This window comes from Tachypleus tridentatus, chromosome 10 (assembly GCF_004210375.1).
Source record: "Tachypleus tridentatus isolate NWPU-2018 chromosome 10, ASM421037v1, whole genome shotgun sequence".
NCBI lineage: Eukaryota > Metazoa > Arthropoda > Merostomata > Xiphosura > Limulidae > Tachypleus > Tachypleus tridentatus.
This window is the reverse complement of record NC_134834.1, coordinates 60,521,747-60,537,697: the sequence shown is the minus strand read 5'-3', so window position 1 is coordinate 60,537,697 and position 15,951 is coordinate 60,521,747. Positions and strand designations below refer to the sequence as shown.

At 32.5% G+C, this 15,951-nt stretch overlaps 1 pseudogene across 1 annotated transcript in view; it reads right to left on the bottom strand.

Annotated features, from left to right (window-relative positions):
* LOC143229390 (uncharacterized) overlaps nt 1-15,951 on the bottom strand; it is a 53,762-nt pseudogene that overhangs the window by 15,891 nt on the left and 21,920 nt on the right. Inside the window, exons 4-5 of the transcript XR_013015845.1 lie at nt 12,963-13,057; nt 5,093-5,265 (exon numbers count right to left, since the gene is read on the bottom strand). The product of XR_013015845.1 is annotated as an uncharacterized LOC143229390 (transcript). The remainder of the gene's footprint in view (nt 1-5,092; nt 5,266-12,962; nt 13,058-15,951) is intronic.

Sequence of the window (15,951 nt, the reverse complement as noted above, 5' to 3'; positions counted from 1 at the left end):
TGTTATAAGCCTAATGTTATCAAGGATATATAAAATCTGCAGTAATTCTGAAAAGAAAAAAAAAATTTCATATTTCTTGTGATGGTTACAAAATTGCTCAAACAAACAGTACCCATATATACTGTTACAGTGTAAAAAATAAAGTTTTACTGAAAAATTTTTGGATCTATTTAGGAGGTTCTACAGGTTATACAAATGAAATCTGAAAAATTATAAGGTGAAACAATGTATTTTTAATCTTAACATGAAAACCACCTTACATCCATATTAGTCACAGTTTAAGTCAGATAATGACTCTATAAAGCTGGTCTTTAGTAAAAAATAGTTAATTAAAAAGTTAACATTTTTCCAAAGTGAAAAGGTACTTCTAATAGCTACTTACTTCCCTCACAAAAATCGTTTGACTTGTGCTGCCATCTATTGGCACAAATATTTTCTCACCATTAACCTTGTTACTCATACTTATTACTATATACTGACACACAAATGATCATGCAGTAACCCTCCACCAACAGAAGTGTGATACTACCCCTGTTGTAATTGGCACCCTTTCTAATTGTGCACATATTAATCCCTCTTATATTGATCATAACTAACCAAATCAGTTCACACTGGAATGGGAGGATTAGTAGGAAATATGAGAGGAGTTAAGTATATGTCAGAAATATATTTTCAGTTTAGAAGAATGTTAACCTTTGATACAATATCTTATTCCATCTCATAATAAAAGATGAACCCCCTAACAGAAGCACACAAAAGAAGACCATGAAGCATGAAAAGGAACTAAAAACAACACACTAGTAAGATGACCACAACACTACTGAACCAGGTATATTCTTCACCTTTTAGTAATGTGTCACCAAAACACAAAGAGTGGGAACTTGAAAGGGTCCCAAAAAATACAGAAATAATTAGACTCACCATGGAGTAGAACAGCTGCAGCATGACAGACTGTAAATGGGTATTCAAATTCAATCAACATCTGGTAGCATCTGGAATTATACATCAGGGAAGAAGAGCTCCCATACCAAGAACTGGTCTCCACAATTGCACACCTCCAACACAACAAATACCAGATCTACAAGGAACTGCTATCCAACATATTGCAGGAGGAAAAAGAACTGAGGTAGATGTTAATCTCTGATTCAAAGTCTGGTGGCATTGGTAATTGTTGTCAACAAGTCCATGGTAGAAGGAGGGTACTCAGTCTTACACACTGTAAGTCATACATCTTTGATAGCTACAAATAACCTCAGATCCATCAGAAACCAACATCCAGCAGATGAAAGGAAAAGAAACAGCAAATGTGGTCCTGCAACTCCAGTCCAAAACCTGGTGGCATTGGGAATTGACCATCCAATTTGCAGTAAGAGGAGGGTACCATCCACACACATGTGAAGACTTACATGACTGAATGTCTCCAAACAATACCCAATCCCTGGGAATCTACATCTAGAGGATGGTAGGAAGGAGGATGTCTAAGCCAGAGAGGCAAACTGTAATTTATATAGCAAAGTGCTATATCCAAGACCTGATAGCATCTAGAACTGTACATCATGTCTGCAGTAAGAACAGCACTGTGCACACTCAGGAGAACAGGCCTCCATGGTAATCTAATGGCTAGGAACTGATAAGTGGCAAAAACTCCCACACTCCACTGGAAGAAGAAGAGAAATAATGCACTGGAGAGTCTGAAGGACTGCAACACCAGAAAGAGCTCAATGGGTGACCACAATGCTTTATACTAAAAAGCAGAGTGATCATCTTAACAGAATGCATCATCCAACATCTGGCAACATCTGAAATTGTACATCAGATCAGTAGAAGGACAAGCATCAAATGTAATGAATCACCAAAGATGGTCAGTGGTTCTTGTCTGTTTTACTCATGTTAGTCCATTGGTGTACAGTCCAGGATGAATGTATTTATAAAGTGATCAAATGGAACACCCCATCTAAACAGTGGGCATAAAATGACCTTGTTATTTGTAATTTTGTCTCTTGTTCTACTTTTTATATTGATGCAGAGAGGACATAATAAGGGAGTTGATCAACCAACTCCTGGCAGCATATGGAATGATACATTAGGTTTGTGGTAGAAAAAGACTCAATATCACAGTCATTTAGCAAGTTGTACAGTGATAATTTAAGACTTACCATACTTGGTAAGGCAACAATCACCACAGCGTTGGATCTAAATATGCAATAAAGGCCCCTGCAAAGAAAAAAGGAAGTAATACTTACCACCACAGATAAACAGTTACAGCAATTATGATATCCCCAAGGGAAGATGAAAATGTGCAGCTGGGGATATGATAAGGTGATGAATCTGATGGGAAGAAAACAGGAATAATAAGACAATCATCAGGAGAAAGGGATGAAAATGTCATATAAATGAACTGGCAAATCCAACCTAGAAGGGTAATGGGAAAAAAATCACAGGAGAGGTAAGGCTTCCAAGGAAGAATGAAACAGACTTAGTAAAAATGGAAGAAAGCAGTGCATGTTATATACCCTTGAAGAGACCTAAACTGACAAAGGATGTGGTGGAATAGGAACATTTGAGAGGATCACAACTGGAACATAGGAACAGGAGATAAGTACAGAACATATTTGAATAACAAGCCCACCAAAGGGAAAAAGGGTTGGTCAAGTTCCTCCCAAATGGCATGCGACTAAAAATCATATTCAGGAGTGGGGTTGGAAGCTGTCTACATCCAAAAATAAAATATCAGTAAAAACCTTGTTAGGACAATCAGTGTGTTCAGATTGTAGAATGAAAATGGTCAGCTTCAAATGGACCAAAGCTGTCATTTCATGGACCAAGAATCATAATTTTGACTTGTAGTAATTGAAATTTCACTGCTGAAATAAAAGCAGCTATAATTATGAATACTCAAAAGTGCAAGTGCATAGCTCTCAACTACAAGAGGAGAGAAGATAAAATAAATAGCGAAGAAGCAGAATAAAAACATGAAAGAAATTAACTGGCAGAGAAATTCACAAAATAAAAAAGTATAGATAAGTTAATTAAATACATTTGCTGATTGAAAAGTGATTAAAACATGCATGATTATAATATCGATAGTGTCACACTCCTATTGGTGGAGAGCTACTGTACGAGTAATTGCATGTTAATATACAGCAAAAAGTGAAAGCAACAAGGTTTGTGGTGAGCAAAAATTTGCACCAATAGAGGGCAGTTAAAATTAAGAAACATTTTTGTGAGAAGAGGCAAGACATCAGAATCTCATTCTTTGTGTACAAAAGACTTATAATGTTTACTAAAAACTTGCCAAAGTTCCTGAAGTTACAGTAGTTATACTTTTCATGATTACATAATGGTTGCAAAGTTGTCAAAGTGACCAAATACAGAGAATTAACTTCTAGCTTATGTACATGGAAAACAAAGATTATTTAACTAGATCTCATCAACTTATATACCACATCACATTAACCTACATAATATCAACAGAAACTATGTTTGCTGCATTTAATGACCAGGAAAAAGACCATAGATAACTGTAATTCTACAGGAAAAACACATCACACTAACAAATAAAAACTACATTAAAATCAGACTACTTTCCTGTAGCAGCTCTAATTAACAACACTTCATTATAACAATTTTCAACAGTTCATGCAGCAATATTGCTTTGTTTATTATGTACAATGGGCATTCTAAGCTGTGACCAACATAGATAACAAACTTCATTTTTTAGCATTATGAGCCTTCAGATGTACTGATGCAACATGGGGTTAGTATTATTGCAAATGTGAGGTATAATCGCATAGGTAATAAGCAACTATGTAATTAATTTGAAGTGTATTTCTATAAAGATTCTCATTAGAATACCACCACAGACAAACTTATAATCAAAGAGATATAAAAAAACCTTTCAAAAGTCAAATGCTAATATGGCAACTGTTCAATAATGCAGATCTAGAAGACACAACATTTTACAAAAGGAAACCTTATACTGTCTCTTGCAAGTGAAAATATAAACAGCAGAGTGTTTAAGACAACAATAGGAACTGAAATCACATCATCAGCTTATCCACATAATATCCTCATCTGCAAAGAAAAGGTTATGGTTATGACAGAGAACTCTCAAAGTTAAAAAGTCATTATCATGAAGCCAGATGTACATCCTGATTTGTTAACAAGTGGGATTTTGAAACTGTTTAGGGTTCACAAATTTCTAACCATAGCTTCAAAGCAATAGCTGCCATATGAAAAACATTACAAAAAAAAAAAAAAAAAAAAGAGGAATCACATCAACATCACTTGAGCACATATCTATCAGTTGTCCTTTGGGACCCTTTTGCCCTAAGTCTCTTTAATTGTGAGTTTAAAAATTAGCATCTATGTATAATGGAAAGTCTGTAAAAGTTTTTCCAAGATATGTAGTCTATTAACCTTGCCATGGAAGTTTGTTGCAACAAAATTTGTAGTGTCAAGTAATAAGACATCAGTCATTCACATGGAACACATCAAAATGGATTTACTGGAAACACATCTAAATGGATTTGGATCATTTATTGGGAAAACATGTAAATGGATATCTTTCATTTACTGGGAACATATCTGCATGGACATGAGTATTATACTGGGAACACATCTAAATGGTTATCAATCATTAATTAGGATCACATGTATATGGATATCAGTCTTATAGTAGGAACATATTTACAAGGAATACATCTACATGAAAAACAGGCATTTACTTCAAACATATCTACTTGAACATCAGATCAAATTTAATTATATTTCATCTATGAAAAACCAGAGTATACTGAACAATCAAATAATCAATACAAACAAGAATAATTCCATAATAATGGAATAAAATGTAAGGTTAGTAGATTTTGAGGTTTGTTCATATTTAAATTGCAAACAGTGTAATTTCACAAGGAGTTCCTAAAAGAGAATAAAATCTTAAGACCATAGTTACAGTTCAACACATTACCATGTATGTTATAGTTCATTAATAAAAGATTGTTTTTCTTCAAAAGTTTTAATCTTTTTTACTGCTTTCTGTTCTCAAAATACCAAATAAATCAATCCTATTCAAAACAAAAGACTAACAAACCTGAAAAAGCAGACTAGAACGTCGAAATGTAATGCTGACTGCCATTTTACACTGATTTTCACTCATCTTGGTGAAGAGAAACTCTACTCTTGGTCTGAATATAAAATCACTTTCCACAACCACCAGGGACCGATGTTGGTAACGAACAACTTTATACAGCACTAGGTATTCTCCTTAAATGAATACAGACATCATTATTCTTTCATATTAGGTTTTTTATTTTTTGCATTTTACATAACTGTGTGTGAATATATATTTACGTTACACACAAATTTCTTCAAGAAAAATGTATATGAACACACCAGTTTTGTAACAAAATTGAGATCAGATTCTAATGACAACAGCTCAACACTAGAGAAATTGCTGAAGAATTTCCATAAAAAGTAATAACATTCCTACATATATGTGGCATTACTTATCGAGCCACCTTCAAGTGAAATTTAAATTCCTGTTGCACATAAATGAATAAATCCCATGTTCAAGTTACAAAATTTTTTTGAGAAGATTCTGTGTGTTTCCTGTATTGATCCACTCAGTTAAATCTAGCTACAAAATGAAAGTAACAACAATATATCATCTTTTGTAAAGTTTAGCATTTCCTGTGGTCTCTACAACAACTGCATCTAAGCACAAAACTAAGATAAGAAAAATGTGTGACTATTCCATTCTAACATAATCCCAATGCAAAAATTAAAATATTTCTTAAATAATTAATATATATGCTTAAAAATTAGTATATTCTAGTATTTATTGATTTAAAGCATAATACACATTTTATGATTTAGATGACCTTCTTCTAATATAACTATGAAATAAGAATACTAAATAACTTATTACAGAAAAAGAAAATAATAGTCAATGAAAAAATATAATAGATGAAAATCTGTTTAATAAAATAAACTAAATTTCAAGTTTTTTTACTTTAAATCTAGCCAAAAAAAGCTATTTTTTATGTACACATAAAACAATTTCTTTTTATACTTCATATATATTTAAAATATAAAAAAAAAGATTTAGATTAGCAAGTAAGAAATAGGGCACAAACATTCACACACAATTAATTGGATGTTTGTGGGCATCCTTCAGGTCTGAATCTAACATCTTATTCATCAGGTTTTAGTTCTTAAGTATGAAAAGTTTCTAAGGCCACAACCCATTATTTCTTTCTATTATATTCAATGAAGAAACTTGAAAATGAATGACAAAATTATTTTAATAAACTATTTGCTTTCATTTTTGTCAGAACAAGATAAACACAAAATAGCATAGAAGAGACATTCCTGACTCAGGAACAAATGTTAAAATATACCATAACTGGATTGTAATTAATTTATGGAATATAAAATATTATTTAACTAAAATTCTATTTTTTCTCTATCACCTAAATCAACTTTTCCCTCAATCATCAGTAGAGAATACTGATCTTAGAGCGTAAGAACGATGACCTTCCAAAACTATTTTATGACTGAATCAGCAAAAGATAGAATGTGAATTATAAAAGCAGTTTTGACACTTTCACAAATACACATCTTGTTTTGGTTCCAAGTGAGCCATAAAAACATGTTTATGGTTCATCCCTGTCTCCATTCTTACTCTTACAATAGTAAATTGCCAACCATGAACGTTCTTAATTTCTACTACAAATATAGCCAAAAATGCCTAAGTTCAGTTTAAAACCACTTCTTACTTCTACTAAAGTACAGTTTATACATTCTTGTTATTTACTTTACTTCCAACTAATTTAATTCATTTATCTTTAATGATAGCAGTTCAGTACCACAAGTGCAATCAACCTTTGTTTCTGTGATTCTTTGTAGATCTATTAAATATATACATTTTTGTAATCTTCACACTGTGTTTTACTTTTTTCAGTCTTACAGTGACAAATGTCATCACCTCTTCTTCCACAACCAAGACTCTCTTACTGTTGTTGTTTCTAGATAATAACGTACCTTGGAATACTGAACAAAGATATTCCTTTCTTTTGTTGTTGTTGTTGTCTAATAACAAAATTGTATTTCTTATTTTGTGACAGTAATGTAAATGCACAGATAATGAGCTGAAATGGACAATAAAAATCTACAGAAGTTTTGTCAAATTCTCCATAGATGTTTCTTTGCATACCATGAGATTCTACTGAAAAGTTGCATGTGTTCTGGTTTATTTTGGTACCCCACTTGTACCAAAATATTTTAATATAACAAAGTAATTGCAGGAAAAAGTCATTAAAATAAATTTTACATATTTAAAATTAAAATGAATTTCAAACACGTTTTTATCTCTAAAATACTAAAATCCTTTTACAGTTTAGTTTTTCTCACATTATTTTAAATACCCTTGACACAACACAGAGTATGTGTAAACTTCCCAGAGTTCTCAACCTTCCCAAGCATCAAGAGAAAATACACAAGTTCTGCTTTCCAATCATGATCCCCATTTTCTCAGTTGCAGTCATAGTGAAGAAAGTATTTACCTCCCAATTTGAAATTAATCTTTATCCGACAAATGTTAAATTCAAATCAGACAAACTTACCTCTAACACAATAACTGTCATAATACTCACAGTGTGATGAAGGAAGAAATTAGTCATAAGGACCACTGGTTCACCAAAAACTGGACTCTTAGGCAGGAAGATATAACCTAGACCACAACAAATGAAAGATGTGGTACAGTAGAGTTCCAGAAGAATATACAACCACAATAAGAGCGGAACCAAGGGATTAGACTCACGAGAAAACTGAGTGAAGCTGACCAGCCTCAAAAGAGAGTGAATCAAGTACGAATAGTCAGTAAAAAAAAATATGCTTCTAAATATAATGCCCCATTACTCTAGACATCCTTTAAATAATAAATTTATAAAATGGGGGAAAACTGTGCAGTATGTATGTAGCTAAGAAACCATGCATATTCTCTAATGTGGTCATAGGTGGTGGTACAATATGTACCTATGGTCATAACACAATACACTGTCTTTTATCTCTAGCAGAAAAGTCTCAGAGAGAATACCAGTAACAAGTAATTACTGTACATCCTTCTGGGACTATGGCTCACCTCCCCTTCATTAGGCTTGCAAAGTCAAGAAATCAGCCTATTCAGTAGCCACCCAGGGAGAATTGAAAATATTCAGGCAGAGCCAAGAATGAGTTCAATAACTTTACACATTGCAATGAGAAACATCAAATAAAGTTAAGAAAGAACAAATGATGTTATGACATTTTTCTGTCCTTGTTTGAAGCCATTAGACATCACATAGAGGACAATTATATCATCTCTAATATATTGAATACTACACAAGAATGCGTAAGCAAAAGTAGTAGAAATACTTACCAAGCACTACAAGCATTATTAGCTACCAAATGGCATCCTCTATCTATTTTCAGAGGACATCTTCTTTTCATAGAATACCAGTACAGAGGGTTGTATTACGAACAGAACAATCACAGAAGTATGTGTAATGTACAGTATTCCAGACAAAATAAAATTTATTCAAATGCAGTCTAATATTATAAAGAAGATACACTGATTTTGTTTTTAATCAAATGATTTCCAAATCTCAAATATTTCTGTAATTGTTAAATACTCATACTCAAGTTGCCAGATACAATCTGGGTGAGGACCCAAGTGGTAATTGAGCAGGTAACAATGAAGAACTTACTTGCCAGGAATTCCATTTGGCTTACAAAACCACAACTGAAGGCAAACAGAATTTTAAAGCACAATAAGCAGTAATGCAACTAAATATTATCATAATGTATCTTGGTTTACTCATATGCAAATCTACAGAACATACTTTAAAAAGGTATGAAAAATGATAAAAAAGGATTTAACTGAACAAAATCCAGGTAATACGACAGATGGTAAATGGTGGATAATTTTACTTGTAATCAGTAGCATATTTGGAGTTGAGAGTGAGTGAAATCTTCGTTTTTTTGTGTTTTTTTCCTGGTGACACAGAGTTGGCTGTACTACAACATTATTTACTTTTTGGTGTTTGCTTTTTCAAGTTAGCAACACTCACTCATATTTTGTTATAATTACCCTACATTACTTAAATTATGGTACGAAAGTAACCAGCAAGTTGTACTGCAGGTAATGAGAGAAAAAACACCACTTAAAATGTAATAACATTAAATTAAAAGCTCAAAATTGTGAAGCACTTAGAAGAAAGGCAACATCCTACTGTTGTTGCATAAAATGTAGGTCTTCCTGCAACACCTGTAAAAACAATTTTCAAGAATGCAGAGGAGATAAAGGGATCAGCTCATACCAATGCATCATAAGCTTTAAGTAAATTAAGCTATACATGAAACAGCATCTTACATAAAAATGGGAAGATAAATAAAAATGTAGGTTATCAACCAAAATCAGAATCATGTGCCCATAAGTCTTTTTATCATATGTAGAACATTAAATTATGCTGCTGGAATACAACTCCAACTTATAACATTATGCCAATGGGGAACTAGGTCTTTAATAACATCATTTCCAATAATAACCCAGTTCTCAAGAACATAATTAGGATGTAAATGAAGGGGGGAGGGGTCGACTATATTCAGATCCAAATCTGGAAGGAGCATAAGACAAGGAAGACAAAGGCAGAAAGGAAAAAAATAAAAAATGAGAGAAGAGTATCTGGCAATGATAATAAAATTCCTGATCAAAAGAAAGTTTTACTTTAACAGCCAACAAAAATTGGGGAATAGAAGAAAGGAGATAGAAGAAAACATGATGGAAAGACCAACTATGAAATGTGTACCCTTGTTGTGGATAGACAAGGAGATGAGAAAAGCAAACTGAACAAGAAAGAAGGTACAATACACATAAAGAGAGCCTGAAACATCTCATGATGCACTGAACAAAACCCACACATTAAGTCAGAGTGATGACATTGCTGGTTGGGAGAGAGAAGAGTAAGGGTTTCAGGACACTTGGACTAAAACAAGCTATTAAATGTACTAGCACAGAATGGACCTAGAGAGAAAGATCAGTAACATGGAAACAGGGTAAGTGAGACAAAGTGTCCCCTGGTGACTGATAAAGAAGACAACTACAAACTTTATGTATCATTAAGAGACATCTACAAATCACCTTAAAAGATCCAAAACTTGATTTACTGCCAAAAGGTCTAAAAGACAAATTTTAAAGGGGAATACGTTGTGGTACTAATGACACAAATTCATGCAAGGGTCAAAACATGCTCCATATTCCATCAAGATTGCATCTAAAAACATGAAACCTACACAAAAAGAAGAATACTCTCTATGGAAGCAGTTTCATCAAGCCACCAGGTGAAGTCTCTGAATAAAGGAGAAGGAAGGAGAGCAGCTGACAACAAGGGATACCAAGCAAGGATCTACAGAATGTGCATTCCATTGTAGATGTTGCAAATGAGCACAACTCAAAGGGACACAGGATTCCATGGAAGCCAAAGTCCCCAAAAGAGAAAGAATCTCTCGGACAGTGAAGGAAAGAGAAAATACAGCACAGAAATCCAACAGCACCATGTCCCTCAAAAGCTGAGTAGAAGTCTCGGCCTAGCAGACATACAAACAAAAAAATACTCAGATGAATTAGAAATGAAATAGGTATGGGATGTAACTCCTCCAAGATGAATCAACCCAAACATGCTGCCTCCTAAAGGAGAAAAGGTTTGCTGTTGAAGGCTTGTTGGGATAAAGACAAATGAGAAAAGAAGCATCCAATATATCCAACTCATCTCACGACTTGGGGCAAAAAAACACCATAAGGTGAGAAATTTCCTATGAAAAAGCAAGGTGAGACAAGAAACTGACTGAGAAATGAAAAATGTAAGACTCAACATCTATCTACAGATCCCCTTGGAACCATTAAAAGACAGGAAGAAAAATCTGGAAAAGGATGAGAAGCACATAAAATAGTGATTGCAGCCATTAGGATCAACATTGCCATGGATCAATATTGGCAAGAAACAATATCCCTCAGATGATGTAAATAATGGGAACAGGAGAAGGAAAGAAAAAAATAAAGGTTAAGGCTCTCTGACAGAAATCCCAGTACTCAACAACTAGCTATAAACAGGAGTCACAAATCCAAATACAAAACAAACCAGACTCTGACGACCTTGGGCCCATAGGACAGCCACCACCACATTTACAAGTGGTGAAAGGATAAATGAGAAATGGTGACAGGGAGTAAAAAAAAGGACAGGAGACAGAGAGAGGCCATAAAGAATGGAAAACATGGTAAATCAGTGAGGATAATAAGGCATAATATTGGCATATAATCTCATATAACACAAGAGACAACAAGCACACCAAATGGAAAGAACAAGAAGGCATATAAGATATTGAGGGAAGCAAAAACATCACACACCAACCAACTAGCAAATGATAAATAAGTGAAAACATGACACCACTGTGGAAAAGATAAGTGCATGAGCTTTCACTGAAATCTTCACAGGAAAATAGTGGATTACCCCCCCCCAAAAAAAAATTAAAAAAATAAGGAAAAGGATAGTGTGTATAAGATGAAGGTGGGAAAAACTAAGCCTAAGAAAAATGAAACAAAATACAGAGGATTTGACCCCAACTCTACATTAAAATATTTTAATATAAAAGCTCTATTTTTAATTAATTATCTGTTCAAGTGCTCAGTCAACCTCATATCCATGTAACTATACAATTCTGAATTTAGCAAGCTTTCAGTAAGCACCACAAGTCACAAAATTAATTTTTTTTTTGTAAGATATATTTTACTGAAGATTTCTTTGTGAATTACAAAGCCTCTGTTGAGTCATTCTAAGTTACACTAATGCAAAGAACAGAAATACCTCTTTCCATCTTACAGTTTTCTTATTTCATTTGCATAATCTTTTAAACCTTCGAAATGAATGTCAAAAGTTTTTACATGGTTTCCTTTTAAGTTTATGGTTTTATTGCTATAGTTGTTGCATTAAAAGCAATAACTCACAAAAGGAGCCATTTAGCCATTTTCTATGAACTAACTTAAACACCACATGATTTATTATTTGCCCATATCTCAGCAAAACATGAAGGTAGGAGCTTCAAATTTTAAATTATTTCTTGCAATTTTGTGTGATGTTTTTAATTGACTGAAAGCTGCAGTAAGTAATTTTTGATTTTAGAAAATTCTGAAAAAGAAAAACATACACTCAAATATATCACGTAGCAAAGAGAAATGATGACTAAGAATCCTTTAAGTCGTGTCTTTTGTTTTGTTTTTTAAATTTAAGTTATCTTAATATGCATGCACTAAGACAGCTGCCTCTCAGAGGTTATGTAGCCAGTCAGACTTACCAGAATATTCATTCTCTACTGGCAACTAACTGTTGAAAGTCTTTGATTAGTATTTACTTATTAATGGAAACTCTATATACACATACAGATAATTAAATGTAAATTAATGAGAGTGAAAGAAGAAGAAAACTAAAAAAACAAAACAAAAAACCACAACTATAATAAAAACATCCAACACCAGGTCACAAATCATAAGGTGAGTAATGTAACTTGACAACTGATCAAAGGATAGGCAAACACAGTTATTTACAGATCAAATATGAATATTTTTTGTTTGACAAGGAGTTAGCACCTCTAACATCCAATGGAAACTAAATTTTAAGTAAAGTCCAAACTAGACTTAAAGAGTTCAGCTTTTTCAAAATAGTTAAAAATAAGGTTAAGAGATTTGCAATGTTAATTTAGCATTATCAAAAGTTCTCAAATAATGTCTGTCTTACATCTAGAACAGAGGAAAGTATTGTAAAACTGCTATTACACTTACTAAAAACACATAAAACTGTGTTCATATCTAATAACAAAATTTGTCATTAGTAATTTTAAAATACTATCCAAAATATAATATTTTCACTTACCCCATAGAGGTAGATCATAAACAGCATAGTATTTTTTTCCCCTCACTTATGGGTCTACTGTCTGCCTCCCTGATACGAGAAGCAAATGGAAACCACTGAAAGTGAAGATGTCTTCTTCAAGAAATGAGCCTACTTTTATGAATTAATATAATACTAATTCATGAACACAGCTTAAAATTTATTACAAGTCCTCTTGCTTCTTTCTAACAATAATTTCTTAGATTACTTAATGTGTGATAAAGTTTTCTTGGAGATGTAAGTTTTTTGAAATTTTGGATACACTTAGAAGAAATTAATTGTATTAAAGTTTTTTATAAAAATAAATGTAGTAATAATAAGAAAAAAACATCCCTAAATAACAATTCTATTTTAACATGTCAAATTAAATTTCAAATAAAATTTAGATGTTTAAGAGTCAGAATCACTCAAACACATATTTTCATTTATATTTTATAATGTGATAGTACTGTTTCAGAGCATGATCTCTGTTAAAATCATAAAACTTTCTGCATGTTGTATAATTATACTCTCACTTGATAATACACACTTTAGATACTTAGACAGCATTAAATATGTGAGTCTTGCTGTACTTGTAAAAACATTATTAAACTTTAATACGGTCTTGTATGGCTATATTTCATGCTACTGTTATTAAAGGCTTCTTTCATTCCTTCCTCTATAAATATTTCACACATCAGAAATATTCAAATAGTATTTATTTTCAAATATTAGCTTAGAAGTTATGCTCAAACAAAGTGTAGAAACACAGAAATTGATATATTCCAATATAGCAAGGTACATAAAGAAATAAAATGTATAAATATAAAAAGTTACCTGTTCTAAAATAGCTATATATTCCATGTTAAATATGCATAAACAAAGAAATTCACCTCTCTTAAAACAGCTAAAATATAGAAGACATTTATTTTAAAATACCTAAGTACTTCATAAGGGAAGTTATAAAGATTAAAAATATAGTTTGATTTATATGTAGTTGCAAAGTACTTTTCAAAAACAACATTATTACTTAAAATAGTACTTCATGCAGACAAAAAGGACATAAATTTAGAGCAATTCAATTAAGATGCACTATCCAACCACCAATTATCAACATGGTGATAGTAGTAACAAGTAAGATTCAAAACACATGTCTATGGTTGAGACTAAAACATTTTGTTTTTTTATTATTCTCTGTATTTCAGTCAAATTTGTATATTATTAGTTTGTTGTTTTGCTAAGTGTATCTAAACTTTCATGGAAACTAAATTTCAAGGCTATTGAAGAAATAGCCATTCACTAGAATAGTTTCAAACAACACACAACTGTGTGAGCAGAATATTTTTATCAGGTGTTGACAGGACAAGTCAGGTCTACATACTTTAGAAAGATGTGTTGACATCTAAGATCAAAGTCCTGAATCATATGCCATTAATCTTTTTAAAAGCTATTTGTCAGGAAGAAAAACACTTGAAATATATATATATTTCAATAACATCTAATCATTTAGTGTTGAAATCCTGTTTGATACTGATAACGGCATGGTCATAACTTCATTGGTAGATAACAGCCATGGAATTTTCCATTTCCTTTCGATACATATATAATGTTTATGGAAATCACAGCTATATTGACTTCACAAAACAAATTACCATTTTTTTCAACAGTAGGATAAATACAAACATAAATAGAATTGTATTGTTGGCATATTTAATAACTTATTTTCATTGCTTGCATTTTAATATCTAGGATGCATTTATTCTTACATGTATCTACAATATTATTTTCAAAAGGCAATAAGATAGAGAAATAACTAAACATTCTGGTGTGGAGCTTTGAAATGATTGATTGAGTTATTGATTGATTTAGTGATTTATGGCACAAAGCAGCTAGGCTATCTGTGCCAAATGTCCAGTAAAAAGGTAAAAATAAATTAAATGTAGTAAAATACAGAAAAGGAAATGAAGGTAAAACAAAACATCATTAAAAAACAGAAAAAGCATAAAACCAATGTTAACACCTAGTTTACAATGGTAAGAGAGAAAGCAGAGTAAAAGAAGTTGTAAAGTACTTACTATAGCAAAATGGTAATGATCATAACCCGCCAGGAAGACTAACAGGTAAGTACAAGAACCACCATCAGTCACCTGAAGTTGGCCTTTCCAGTCCTGGTTCCGGGTTATGTGTCATAGCAGCCATTATCAAAATGTAAAATAATAGAAGTTTTAAAAGACATATTTGAAAATCGTAATAATGAGTAGCCAAATGTCCAGTAAAAAGATAAAAGTAAAGTAAATGTAGTACAATTTGTAAAAGTAAACAAAGGTAAAAACAAAACAGCAATTAAAAACAGAAAATTGCATAAAACCGATGTTGACATCCAATCTATAAAGTTGTAAAGAACTTCTGTAGCAGAATGGTAATGATCATAACCCACCAGGAAGACTAACAGGCAAGTACCAGAACCACCGTCAGTCACCTGAAGTTGGTCTTTCCCGTCCTCGTTCCGGGTTATGTGTCATTACGGCCAGTACCAAAGGGTAAAGTAATAAAAGTTTAAAAGACATGCAGCAAAATTTGAATAACAACTCGCCAGGACGACTAACAAGTAGTTCAAATGGATAGTTCAAACAGCAGCGTTAGTCACCTGAAACTTGGCCTTTCCAGTCCTGGTGTCAAGTTATTTAATGTTCTAGCCATTTTTCAATGTCAAATTGAACTAGAGAGAATGAAACTGTGAAAAGGGAACCACAATTAAAAAGGTGTAATGAATAAATATCCAACACTTAAATAAGGTTAAAAAGATTAATGGCCATTAAAAAACTAAAAACTTTATCAAGGTGGACAGTGTCACCATCACCAATAACACTGTCCAATGTTACAGATAAACTCTGGGAAAAAACATGTTTAAAATATTGCCATCGTTGAGAATCGTAATGATGGCAAGAAAGTAAAATGTGGCTTACAGTGATTTGAGTGTTACACAAACTAC